The sequence below is a fragment of the Hemicordylus capensis genome, chromosome 1 (genome assembly GCF_027244095.1).
Source record: "Hemicordylus capensis ecotype Gifberg chromosome 1, rHemCap1.1.pri, whole genome shotgun sequence".
In the NCBI taxonomy this organism is placed as follows: Eukaryota; Metazoa; Chordata; class Lepidosauria; order Squamata; family Cordylidae; genus Hemicordylus; species Hemicordylus capensis.
The window spans coordinates 130342399-130355784 of NC_069657.1; the positions used below are offsets into that span (position 1 = coordinate 130342399).

The window sequence follows — 13386 nt, forward strand, 5'->3', positions numbered from 1 at the left end:
TAAATGTTGTTAGCCAACTTTTAAGACAAGGCTCTGGAATGCTTGATATTTTCCAGTTAAGCTACAACCACTTATCTGGGTATTTGGCATCTATTTTTGTGAGTTTATTTTAAAGAAGCACAAACTTGAGCTTTGCCAATCAAATCATATCGAATAATCTTGTCAGCTGCAAATTTCAGGAATGGCATGCCCCACTTACTTTGCCCAGTTGCTATGAGAACCTGTGTTTACATTTGGAACTCATTGAGTTGCAATCAAGGGGGAGAAAGAGATGGTTGGTCCAAGACCTTATTGTCTACTCTTTCCTTATTGTTTATTTTTTAAAACTAACAAATATTATTTTGGGTATAGACAAAATTGATTTTTTAAAAACTCAGAGCAGCAGCATTGGTAAAATGACAAGAGGCTTATATATCGTAATAAGAAGGCACTTAAAATACATTTTAATTTGTTTAAGGCATTTGCCCTTTTGAAAAACACTTTGCCTATCTCTGCTTTCTCCATGAAAGGAACTTGAAGCCTGAACAAGAATTCTCACCTTAAATGTGAATTGGTAGGAAACAAATACAGAATATGACTTCCTGTCTTGTGGAGCAGATACGTGGCTGTATTTCATAGCAAATGTTTATCTATTTCAGATCTGCCTAGTTAAACGTAATGGAATATGGTCCAAACTAATTCACAATGTTTAAACTTGCTTTCATAGTTCAAAGTATTTTAACATTTTACATATATGTTGTTCACTAAATGAAATCTACTGTAGTTTTATCTTTAAATCAAACTCTCTTAGAACAGCACTGTTCAGAAAAACCAGTGTGGACTATCTTGACTAAGTGGTTCTCTTGCAGGTTGGTCTATGTAACAGACTTGGGGTTTGCTTTGACATGCTGTTTGGTAAGCTCAGATTCAGAAGCAGCTCAAGAAATAATAGTACCCTGTGCTGATGAGCCAGTCCTCAAACTTTACTATGTATTTGTGCAAAAATGCTTCCCGCCAGGATCAGCCCAAGAAAGTGCAGTTTTGTTGATTTACTTCTACAAAAAAGTGTTCCTTCACTGTTGGTAACATCTTCACAATATGCCACATTTCATGTCACTCATGAGGTAGAATTCATGAGGTAATCTTAGAGCGATATAGCTATATAAATGTCTATTGAGGAGGGGGGCACAGTTTTTTCTGGAATCCATTTCAATTTCCATCTCTCTTTGTATGCAGTCTTTAGAGAAGAACAGGTCTGAGGTTTTTTTAGTTAGAAAGCAGAACTGATGGCCATTTGCACTTTTTTTTTTGGTTAAGATAACCTGTGACAAGGATTATTGACCTGGCAAAATCAAAATCCCCTTGTAGGCAAACCTGCTTTATTTCCTTCAGCATGACTTTCCTGCCCTATTTCATAAGATGTAAATATATGCAGCATATGGATTTCTTGAATTCATGAGGTAGAAAATGGCCTGATAACAGTTCAGTAAAGGCACAATATTTAAGATCAGGTTTGAGGGACTACACGCTCTCACTTGCACATTCCCTCTAATTCTTCACCTTGCTGCTTAAAATGAAACTTCTGAGGGAAGCCGTTGAGAACAGCGGAGTGGACAGAGAGATGAAATTAGAAGGAGAAAGGGGAAGATGGGAGGTAAGAGCAAGGAAGCTAAGGGTTGCTGGGGAAACACAGGAAGGAAAACTACAGTCTCTGGGAAAAGGAATTGTCTAGTGAAAAAATGGCAGCACAGATTTCTAATATTAACCCATCTCCCTGAATTTTTATACTGCATTACCTAGTTACTGTCAAACAGAATTCTATCCACACAGCATATGGAACGCACTGAATAAAAATTGTGCTCCATATACTACGTGGATAGAATCTATTACAGATAATGTTTTGACAGTAACTAGTTAATCCATCATATAATAATTTAATCATTAGTCTTTGGTTTAAGAAGAGTTGCTTCAAATTTTTGCTCATGCTCTAAAAAGCATGGAAATTGAAAGTTAAAGTGTCCATCTTAATTTCCTTACTATATAAGCTGAAAAGACTTTCTACAATTTTAAATTAGGTTGAGTTTAGAAATAGGTGGCATTTTCAGGAAGCACTGACCTTTATAGAGATGCATCAGGTAGAAATTCATCAGAGGCATCTAATGAGTGGAGAAGCTGCACCTGTTGAATTCCTGCCTGGATGCATCCCCTCCCCAGACTAATCTTGAGTTGAAGGACTAAGGCAAAGAGTGGGTACATGGAGCTTCATTTGTAAAGTCCGCATCATACACAGGACTGTGCAAAGTATTTACATCTTATATGGTGCAGAAATTGTTAACTTGCAATTTCAATGCTATTTAGAACACCTTAACTCTAATCTTCAACAGAAGGTTTTAAATTACTGAATTTCCAAGCTTCTTAAAAAGGAAGATCTGATTAAGCGCAGCAGGATAGAGAAGTGTAACAGTGGCTCTTATCCATGCTGGCTAAGTAGAGCTTCCACATTCAGAGGCAGTGTACCTCTGAACCTTCACATTTGAATGTAGAGTTCTGGCTCCTCCTAGAGGGCAGAATACCTCAGCTGTATAACCTCCTTGTTTGAAGGCAGTTTGCCACCACTCTGTGTGCCTTCAAATGCCCCCCTGCCACCTCATGTACCTTCACAAGTTCATTTGCCACCCCACCACTGCCTCCCATGCCCTCCAAGTCCCCTTGCCACCTTGCTGCTTCCTCACATTCCCTCATAAAGTGCCTCACTGCAACCTCCGGGGCCCTTGTAGGGTGCCCTTGAGCTCATGGAAGGAAATGGAGGGGAGAGGGAATCGTTCTTTAACCATTCCCGTGCCAGGCTGCTCATAGACTCTCCTTAGTGGGTAGCCATGTTCAGAATCAGAAAGTTACTCTCTAGAGCTTGCCAGGACTTGCCCCTCCCAACTCTGGCTTCAGAACCCTCAGTGGGCAGAATAACGGATCTGTGCACAGTTGGTTTTACCTGTTAGAATGGGGACTCAGTAAACACTGGACTGGTTTTTTCTTTTCTTTTCTTCAAAACACAGGACAGTGCTTATACCTGAAGTTTTGAAAACATTTAAATGGACATTATTTTAAAAGGAGATCTGATGGCATAAAAACCTAGCCAACTATTGTTTTCCATCAGTTTTTAAACTGCTGCATCTCAGCCATTTTACATCAGATCTGCACCAGATTTGGCGGGGTGGTGTCACTTATCAAAATCTGATGTCTGCAAATGTTCAGGTGTATTAGAGAGATGGCATTGCTTGATGACCAAGAGAATGTTTAAGGCTTATAATGACAGAACCCTGAAACAACAGCTCCCCTTAACTATACTGGCACTCTGGGGATTTTCACAATCTTTATCTTCACCCCAGCTGCCTGTGAAATAGTCCTCATCTATATAGCAGGAGTAGTTCTATTCCTGCTATATAGATATGACTTAGAGCATTTAGACGGGATGATAAAAGGGGGAAATGGAAAGCACAAGTGACTAATGCTGCTCTACAGGGGCGTAACAAGGCTGGAGTGGGCCCAGAGACAAAATTTTTAAATGGGCCCCTCGCTGATACACACACACACTTCACAATATAGAGTCATGTGACTTGCCTCTGGGGGGCCCCTCAAGGCATGGGGGCCCCCAAGCAGCCACCTCCCCTTGCCTAATAGTAGTTATGCCCCTGCTGCTCTATCCTGTTCAGAGGGGATCTTTGGCTTCTCCCACTGTGGGGAGATATGTAACTCCCCAATACTCAGTTGCTTACACATCTCCTAGGAAAGAAGGTAATCAGATTTCCCCTTGGATATGATGAAGAGGACGCAACAAGAAGCATGTCAGTTTCACTTTCCCCATCCCCACCCTGGACAGGAAAACTATGCCTTTGTGTTGGCAATCACGCCCATAGGCACACAGTCCCATTATAAAATGTTCTAGTAGTAAGTTTGGGGGTAGAGGAAGGACAATTTGTTAGCCCCCAAATGGACCTCCAGTAGATGGCTATTTAACTCTTTCCTCCGGCTAGTTTCTAAAAACACTGCACTGTTCCAGTGATGCTAAACTGAGACAATTTGCACACCCAACAAGATTTTTACTTCATACATCCATGTATGCAGTTTTCCTAGACAAACTCAACCGGGTGAGTTTTCAAGTTAACAACAAAGAAATCTGTATTATTTTCTGTAGTATTTCCTTCACTATTACCAACATAGTATTTCTTTCCGTTTTTTAAGCTACAATTGCAGCCTAACAACCTTCATTTTACCTTCTGCAAGCAATGAATGGAAAACAGCCATCTGAACTGTCTTTGTAGGTATCATGCAAAATTCTGAACATCCAGCATTGTAAAATCTGTTGGATATATTATAGTAAGCAGAAATTCGTGGTTATGGTTTCTCTGCTCTGTATTTAGTAATAACCTGTAAAACTAATTAAGAAGCTAATCAGTATAGTGATCTTTGGGTACTGCAGAGTGTGGCCTGGGCCTCAGCTTAGATCAAGGCACTTGTTACGTTTGCATTCTGCTCTCCCTTCAGGGAGCCAGAGCAGAATAACTAGTTGCTCGGAGCAGCCTGTGAGGTTTTGTGTGTGTGTGTGTGTGTGTGTGTGTGTGTGTGTGTGTGTGTGTGTGTGTGAGAGAGAGAGAGAGAGAGAGAGAGAGAGAGAGAGAGAGAGAGAGAGAATAGCCCAAAGCCACTCGGGAAGAAGCTTTGTATAACACTGGTCTTTCTAATAAAAGTCCAGCCCCTGTAATTATTATTGGGGAATGGTTATTCCACTTCATAACACTCCATGTTGACCTCTTATTCCAGTATTAGAATACCTCCAGGACAAGCAAAAACTCCCCAGATACATGCACAGACAAATCACTAACCCTAAACGAAAAGAAAGCAATCTCAGAGCAGATTGCCTCATCAACTAAAACTAACAATGCTAACCAAGGTGGTTGTTCTCCAAGACCTGATGAAGATGGCCAGAGCCATAATGCTGTGCATCATGTTACCCAATGTCAGCAAACTGCAGGAAGGGAAGGCATCCAAATAAGTAGTAGTATCTAAAGGATGCAATATTTGAGTGTCAATACAGCACCCATTGATTGGCTGTTGTAACTGCAATCTTAAAACGGGACAAGCTGAAGCTAATAACTGCTGGTACAATTTGAAAAAGAAGGCATAAGACAGGCTGCCATCCATTCATGCCTCCTCCTGCAACAGAGCTCATACTGTGCTCATGTGGAACTCTATTGCCAACTTGTGGCTAAAGCACCCAATTGCAGATATGCATGAACTGGAAAAGGAAGCTGCTTTGCTATGAGAGAACTTTCCATTACAATTCAATTCAGTTTATTACGATCAAAGATCAGCACAAAGTTTCCATTACTACCTTTTAAATAGCATGAGATATTTCTGAACCTGGATGATAATTTTATTATGAAGATCACACTAAAGCATGAACCCAAGATGCTCCTTTAAGAACACAGGCAGTGTAATATTTGACAGTGAATGAGTACAGTTTTATAAGCCAGAATAGGGTAGAGGCCACCTAGTGACGCAGTGGGGAAGCAACCTGCCTAGAGAGCAGGAGGCTGTTGGTTTGAATCCCCGCTGGTGTGTTTCCCAGAATATGGGAAACTCCTATTTTAGGCAGCAGCAATATAGGAAGGCGCTGAAAGGCATCATCTCACACCGCGGAAGAAGGCAATGGTAAACCACTCCTGTGTTCTACAAAAGAAAACCACATGGCCCTGTGGTCGCCAGGAGTTGACACTGACTTGACAGCACAGTCTTGGCCTCTGGTAAATCAAATTACTGCTTGATAGGTAGCCAATGTCCCGCTCACTGTTTCTCAGCCTGGTCTACTTCACTGAGTTGAGAGGCTAAAATGCAATTCTGAGCTCCTTTCCAGGAGAGCAAGATGACAAAGTCAGCTAATGAGGAATTCACTCAGTGCTACTGAACCAGTCAGCATCTTTTGCAGCCATTTGATTAGGTACCCTGACGCACAATGCCCCCAGTAGCTTTAAAATATACATTTACTGACCAGCCCCAGGAAATAAGCTGTGTGTGTGGGGAGGGAGTGCCATGCAGTCGCCCATTCCTCAAATACCAGCAGTTTCCAAATATATGAAATTTCTGTTCACATATATTGGGCAGGAGTACAGTACTGACAACCAAATGGGTACAGCTTGCAGGTAATATCCAAAATTAGACACAAGAAGTGTATAGACATAAGGGAAGAGATACAAAGGCCAGACTATAGTAGAGATTTAAGCCCATTACAATAAAGGGGGTTAAGCAGGCTTAAGAATCTGCCTTCTGTGCAATCAGATCACTGGTCCAGCTAGCCCAGCATTGTCTGCTCAGATTGGCAGCAGCTCTGCAGGGTCTCATGCAGATTAGCTTCTCAGCCAAATCCTCCTGCTCAATCATTTTTAAGTGGAGAAGGTGGGGCCTCAGCCTGGGGCCTTCTGCATCCCAAGCATGCATTCTACAGCTCTGCAATGGTCCCTCCATAATTCTGCATTGGATTGTGGCATTACAGTGCAGACCGAGAGTGCTTCACAAGTGCTATGCAAGGACATTTCAGGACCAGGACAGTAAACTACCCTGCCTTATTTTGATATAGGCATGTAGAATGGAGAATGAAGAGCTTTCACATTAAAAGATATAATCAAAATCTGAACAGTGTAATCTTGTATTGCCAAAATTAAAAATAAAAATCTGCATTTGGCAAACTCCCTCCTGTTTTCCAGCTGTTAGATGTGAAACTTCTTATTTATTTATTTATTTATTTATATTTTGCATTTTATATCCCGCACTTCCTCCAAGGAGCCCAGAGCGGTGTACTACATAATTAGGTTTCTCCTCACAACAACCCTGTGACTTGACAAAGCCAATGGGAAAGCCAAGTTAAAAAAAATAATGCTGGGCCTCCCATACAAAACACAAACCAGAAGTAACTGGTGTGGAGTAATAGATCAGTCACCTTGTCTTGGCACATTATTATTATTATTATTATTTCTTGTTTACACAGTCAGACAGGTGTTATTGACTGGTTTGTTTTATCCAGACATCGAGTCCTTCCCAAGGACCTGGGATGGCTGAATTTTATCATCAATACTGTTGGTTATTATAGATATCATCGCAAAATATAGGCTGTTCCCAGTAAAGCTGCTTTTTGTAATTGGCTGATGGTGATTTCTGTGGCCCCGATGGTGTTGAGGTGCTCTTCAAGGTCTTTTGGGACTTGACCCAGGGCGCCAATTACCACTGGGATGATTTTGGTCTTCTGCCACAGCCTTTCAATTTCAATTTGTAGATCTTTGTATTTGGTGATTTTTTTCTATTTCTTTTTCTTCTATTCTGCTATCCCCTGGTATTGCTATGTCGATTATTTTGACTTGTTTTTCTTTCTTCTTGACTACAGTTATATCTGGTGTATTGTGTGGCAGATGTTTGTCTGTTTGTAGTCAGAAGTCCCATAATATTTTTACATTATTATTATTATTATTATTTTATTTATTACATTTATATCCCGCTCTTCCTCCAAGGAGCCCAGAGTGGTGTACTACATACTTAAGTTTCTCTTTCACAACAACCCTGTGAAGTAGGCTAGGCTGAGAGAGAAGTGACTGTCCCAGAGTCACCCAGCAAGTCTCATGGCTGAATGGGGATTTGAACTCGGGTCTCCCCAGTCCTAGTCCAGCCCTCTAACCACTACACCACGCTGGCTCTCACATGCAGGAAGCCATTGCCTAAACTCCTCCTGTCATATTCAGAAAGTTTGATTTGGGGAGGCTGCTCTTAGCTTAGTTGCTAGCAGGCCACTGGTCTTTTCTGTTGCTACCTTTTATTACATGTGTAAGATTCCCACTTCTCCCCCCCACCAAGGCATTCAGAGTGGCATATGCATGGCCCTTCTCCACATCCCCTTTTGTCTTCACAACCATCCTGTGAGGTGAGGTAGGGTGGGTCACCTAGGGGAAATTTGAACCCCTCTCTCCTCAGTCCTCGTTTGACACCCAACACTGCACAGTTAGAGCATGATCTATCTATCATATTCGTATGCTCCCCCAAACTTATGTCTCTCGTCAGCTTACATCAACATAAAACAAGTTAAAACACAAAAGTAAAAAGCTTAAAACAATTGAAAATCATAATTAAATTAAAAAGCTTGGGTGAAAAGGTAAGTCCTTAAGGGCTTTTAAAAAGTTGTCAGCGATGAGGAGACACTCATCTTGATAGGGAGTGCATTCCAGAATCTCAGGGCAGCAACAGAGAAGGCCCATACCAGATGAGGAAGGGGACTGAAAAAAATGCTAATATTATAATGCCTTTATACAAAACTATGGTGTGGCCACACTTGGAGTACTGCGTACAATTCTGATCACCACATCTAAAGAAAGACATCGTAGAACTGGAAAAGGTGTAGAAGAGCACAACCAAGATGATTAGGGGCCTAGAGCACCTTCCTTATGAGGCAAGGCTACAACACCTGGGGCTTTTTAATTTAGAAAAAAGATGACTGTTGGGAGATATGATAGAGGTCTGTAAAATCATGCATGGTGTGGAGAAAGTGGATAGAGAGGAATTTCTCCTCCTCTCACATAACACTAGAACCAGGGGTCATCCCATGAAATTGATTGCCAAAATATTTAGGACCAACAAACAGAAGTAATTTTTCACACAGTGCATAACCAACTTGTGGAATTATCTGCTACAAGATGTGGTGACAGCCAACAACCTGGATGGTTTTAAGAGGAGTTTGGATAACTTCATGGAGGAGAAGTCTATCAACGTCCACCTCCAGCCTCAAAGGCAGGATGCATCTGAGTACCAGTTGCAGGGGAGTAACAGGAGGGGGCATGCCCTCACTCCTGCCTGTCACTTCCAGCAGCATCTGGTGGGCCACTGTGTGAAACAGGATGCTGGACTAGATGGGCCTTGGGCCTGATCCAGCAGTTCTTATGATGGGCCTGATCCAGTTCTTATGGATCAAATTTGGGCTTCTTCAGAAGAGGTCTAATGACTGCCTGGAGACATCCTGCCCTCCTTCAGAGAAGCATTTAAAATCTCTACTAGGCCTTCTACAACAGCCTCCCTGCCAGATAATATAAGACATGTTAGACAAGGGCCAAGAAAACAGATGTTAAGTGGTCTTTTATAAGACCTCCAAAAAGGCCATGTATTTGATGCTCCTGGCCCTAGCAGGCCAGGACAAAATAAGACATGGCAGTTTGCATTAGGGCTGGGTAATGAAACATAACATGGTTTGAGCTTCTCTGTCCATTGTGTTAGCAGTTCTCCCTCTGTTTTTGAACTGCAAGCAGCAGAGTCCTATGTTTCACCCTCTTTTTGCCTGCACTAGCAGGAATGCTACTGTCTGGCTGCTTCTATGGGTAGTGCTCAGAAGCAAAACCACATGCATGTTAAGACTGGGATCTCAGAAATGAAAAGATAGTGTAGGTCTATAGCATTCATTCTTTGAATTCTTATAATCTTTTTTTTACAAGTATAAAATAAATAAATAAATAAATGTATTTTGACACTCTTGAAATGTATAAATAGCTTTGAAATCCCCAGCTTCTTCTAGATGGCCCTACACCTGAGCATTATTCACAGTTTTAATCGACCTCTTTAAGGCTGCACTATATAGTGTTACAGAATGTAACACTATATAGATGTTCTACCTACCAGTAAAATTTAGGAAAGATTAAAAAGATGTCTGGCAGAGGCTCGCAAGTACTGGAGCTCTGCATTTCCTCCATGAAAACTCAGTGCTGCTACCGTCTGCTTATTTTTCTTCTTACTGCGGAAGGAAGTTGCATGTTTTCTCTGTCCCTTGGATAGGTGAGCACGTTGATGATGGCAGCTTAGAATGACCCAAATTGCTCTCAGCTGCCAGAATAGGAACCCCCATTCTTGAATCCTTCCAAACCTTCCTGGCAACAGTCCACATTGCTGGAAGCCAAATGAGATTATGACACTAAAAATAACACTCACAATAAGCTGTGCTTTATTTGCAGAAGGTCTCAGCCTTAGTACCTTCTTTTAAAGAAAAGGAAAAGGCAGGGGCAGAAGCAGAGAAACAATTCAGCATTTCCACTTTGATATTCTGCTTTGGACAGAAACCCATTTCCCTGCAAATAAATAAAAAAACACCGCTCTCAGTATGTCAAGCCTAGACTTGCATATTACAAGAGCACTGTACGTGTTAGGCTAGATGCCGATGCCGATGGTGGGAGCAATGCACTAGTATGCTGTGACGGCAGCCACTATAGCCTTCTAAACATTTATTTATTTTATTTAACACATTTGTACACCACCCAAAACGCAAGTCCCTGGATGGTCCACAACCATGAATGGCTTAGATGACTATACAAGGACAGAGATTTATTGCAAGCTATGCACTCTTAACTGGCAAAAGGGCAGCTACCACTGTAACGAGACGTATCATTCTGGATTCCAGATGCTGGAAATCGCTATAACTGTGTTCTTCAGGGTAAGATCCGCCCTCCCTGCCAAGCCATTTTTGCATATGAGGCCAATGGGAAGCTTCAGCTAAAGATAATGTTTGGCAGAGTCCCCCTGGCACCATGTGGAATTGACCATTCCCACCATGCTATGCTGTGCTGTGCTGTTGAGACTTCTTTCAAGGGAAATGGATTCTACTTCAGCCACTGCACTATCTGATAGAAAGAGAATAGAATGAGGCATGTTGTCGTCTACTGTACTTAGGCCAGCATTACATGGTACACAGTCTGAGGGAAATGCTGGCATCTAAAAGAGGTGTGCACATACGTGTATTACTTCCATACATTATATGTTTGCTCTTACTCAAGTGTTATCTGCAGCAAATATATAGGAGGTCTGAGGTACTACATGCATGTGCATAAGTTTTGAAACAGAGAATTTCCCACAGATATTGTAACAAACACGGAGCACTGCCCATGCCCGGAGCCCTTAACTTCCTCCCAGAGCTGCAGTTATCCTACCTAGACTTGAGGAGGAAACTTTTTAATAGTCATAGGTTTTGGTCATTCCATTAAAAAATCAGGGTTTCCCAACCTTGGGTACCCAGCTGTTATTGGACTACAACTCCCATTATTCCCAGCTACAATGGCTGAAAATTCCATGATAGAAGACATAAACTGGACATGTGATAAAGCAAGTGTAATAGAGGGCTTCCCAAACAGAGCTTTTGCATGGATCCTGTTCCTTCTTCCTCATGTATGTGTGCACATGTGCTTATATTCACTGAGGTCTCAGTGACTGAATATCTTGCTGCAGATGCAGCTTTTATGTATGCCCATATCTACATGTAAACACAAGGCGAAGAAGAGACACTGCAGCTAACCAAGTGCTTTGCAACCTGTGTGTGCGCATGCTTGTACTACATACACACACAAACACCAGTGTTCCTTCTATTTTTTATTCATCTGTGTGTGGGATGCATTTTGTTCTGGGCAGCAGTATCAACGCAGTGTGCACACATCCATTCAGGGTGGGGCCTTCCTGATTCAACCTGAGCAGGATCTAAAATTAATTGAGCGGACATTAAAAAAACTTGTGAGAGCACATGCACATGCACATGCACATGCACATGCCTTAGAGGGAACACTGGCAGACACTCACTATGTGTCAGGGGGCTGGCAGAAGATGGGAAAAGGTGGCTTCAACTGATTTCTGAACATTCCTTATAATGTCTTGAGGCCAAATTTTACATTCTGCTTTCATGTCAGTACAAGTCCGCACTGGAATCCCTACGTTAGAAAACCAAAGGTTAAACTGTTGTGTTTCCTAAAAGGAAAAAGGCTATGAGGTATTTTTGTTCTCTCCCCACACCAAGGGCCAGTGCAGACAGCCAATGTCACTGTGCGTTATTGCCAGATGTCTCTCTACTCTTCTGTAGTGAAGTGTCTCTCAGGAAGAGTAATGGCATTTTCTCACTTTTAAATGCTTGTTCTCTATTGCTCCTATTCATCTTTCCTCTTTAATTTCTTTTTAAAAAGTTATTTCAAGGCTAACACATGCCATTTCACACTTCCATCAGGTTTTTCTGTGGCTGGAACGTTTTTGCCCCAGCTAGTTTTACAAGCTGGTGCCTCACACTTTTTGAGAAGTACCTCAAAATATATTTGTTTTCATATAACCAAGCTACCGTGTTTCCCCGAAAATAATACAGTGTCTTATATTAATTTTAGCCCCCAAAAATGCACTAGGGCAATTAGCGGTACATCAGAAATTACTGCTAGGTCTTACTTTCGGGGAAACAGGGTATTTTAATTTGATGTGGGTCTTTCTTTTCCTCTTGTGTCTATTTCATTTGTAAGCCTGAGGGTCACTATGGGAACAGAGGTGCTTAGCAATCAGCATTAAGCCCTTTCGGGGGCTGCAGGCTCTTCTCACCTCCCCAAATATATCGGCCCTGCACTTGACCATAGGCTCCTGCAAGATGGCATCCATGGCTTCTTCCACCTGCCCCCCAGCCTCTCCCAATCTCTGTATAATAAGCAAGGCTCTGGGTGTGTTGCCAAGCAAGTGGAAGAGAAAGACTGAGAAGCTACAGCTGTTTCAACTCCTAATGCAATGTCACATTTAAAAGTACAGAGGGATTTCCCTGAGCTCCAACTGGGTAACCCCACCCTGAATTTACCTCAGATCAGCAGAGTCACAGCCCTGAGGTGATACAAATGGTAGGCAATACTGAAGGAAGAATCCCTGAGTAGGCAATTCCTGTCATGGGTACCCCTCAACCAGTGAGTCTTGGCAAGGCGGGGGGGGGGGGACCAAGATGCCAGTGACTAAAAAGAGGTGATAGTTGGTAGGGGTGTGCAATTAGGATTTTCGGGTGATTCGGCTCGGACCCGAGCCGAATCACCCCCGTTCTGTTTTGTGCCCGAATCTGGGTCACCCGAATCACCCTTGATTCGGTTCGGATTCGGATTTCATCTGAATCCGAATCCGAATCGATTTGGGGGGTAAAAAGGGGCCCAGGGGCAAAATTTTGGGGTGGGGTGGTAGTGCCCAATGGGTAGAGTCTACCACCCCAATTTCATGGGGATTGGGCAAAGTCCTGATTTTTTGTGAATTTTTAAAGTTTTAGTGACTTTGGGGAAGTTCGGGGGCATAGCATGGGATTTGGGCAAAAGGAGTGGGGTGGGGTGGTAGTGCCTAATGGGTGCAGGCTACCACCCCAATTTCAGGGGGATTGGGCAAAGGGCTGATTTTTGGTAAATTTCTGAAATTTTCATGTCTTTGGGGCAGATTGGGGCATATTGGGGCAGAAAGTGGGGCCTGGGGCAGAATAGTGGGGTGGGGCGGTAGTGCCTAATGGGTGCAGGCTACCACCCCAATTTCAGGGGGTTTGGACAAAGGGGTGATTTTTTGAGAATTTTTTAA

At 42.4% G+C, this 13386-nt stretch overlaps 1 long non-coding RNA gene across 1 annotated transcript; it reads right to left on the reverse strand.

Annotated features, from left to right (window-relative positions):
- Positions 1-9977: 9977 nt before the first annotated feature.
- LOC128344798 (uncharacterized) lies at positions 9978-11749 on the reverse strand. The gene is made up of 2 exons (XR_008316056.1): positions 11620-11749; positions 9978-10124 (listed from the first exon to the last, which is right to left on the reverse strand). It is a non-coding gene; the product is annotated as an uncharacterized LOC128344798 (long non-coding RNA).
- Positions 11750-13386: the final 1637 nt, after the last annotated feature.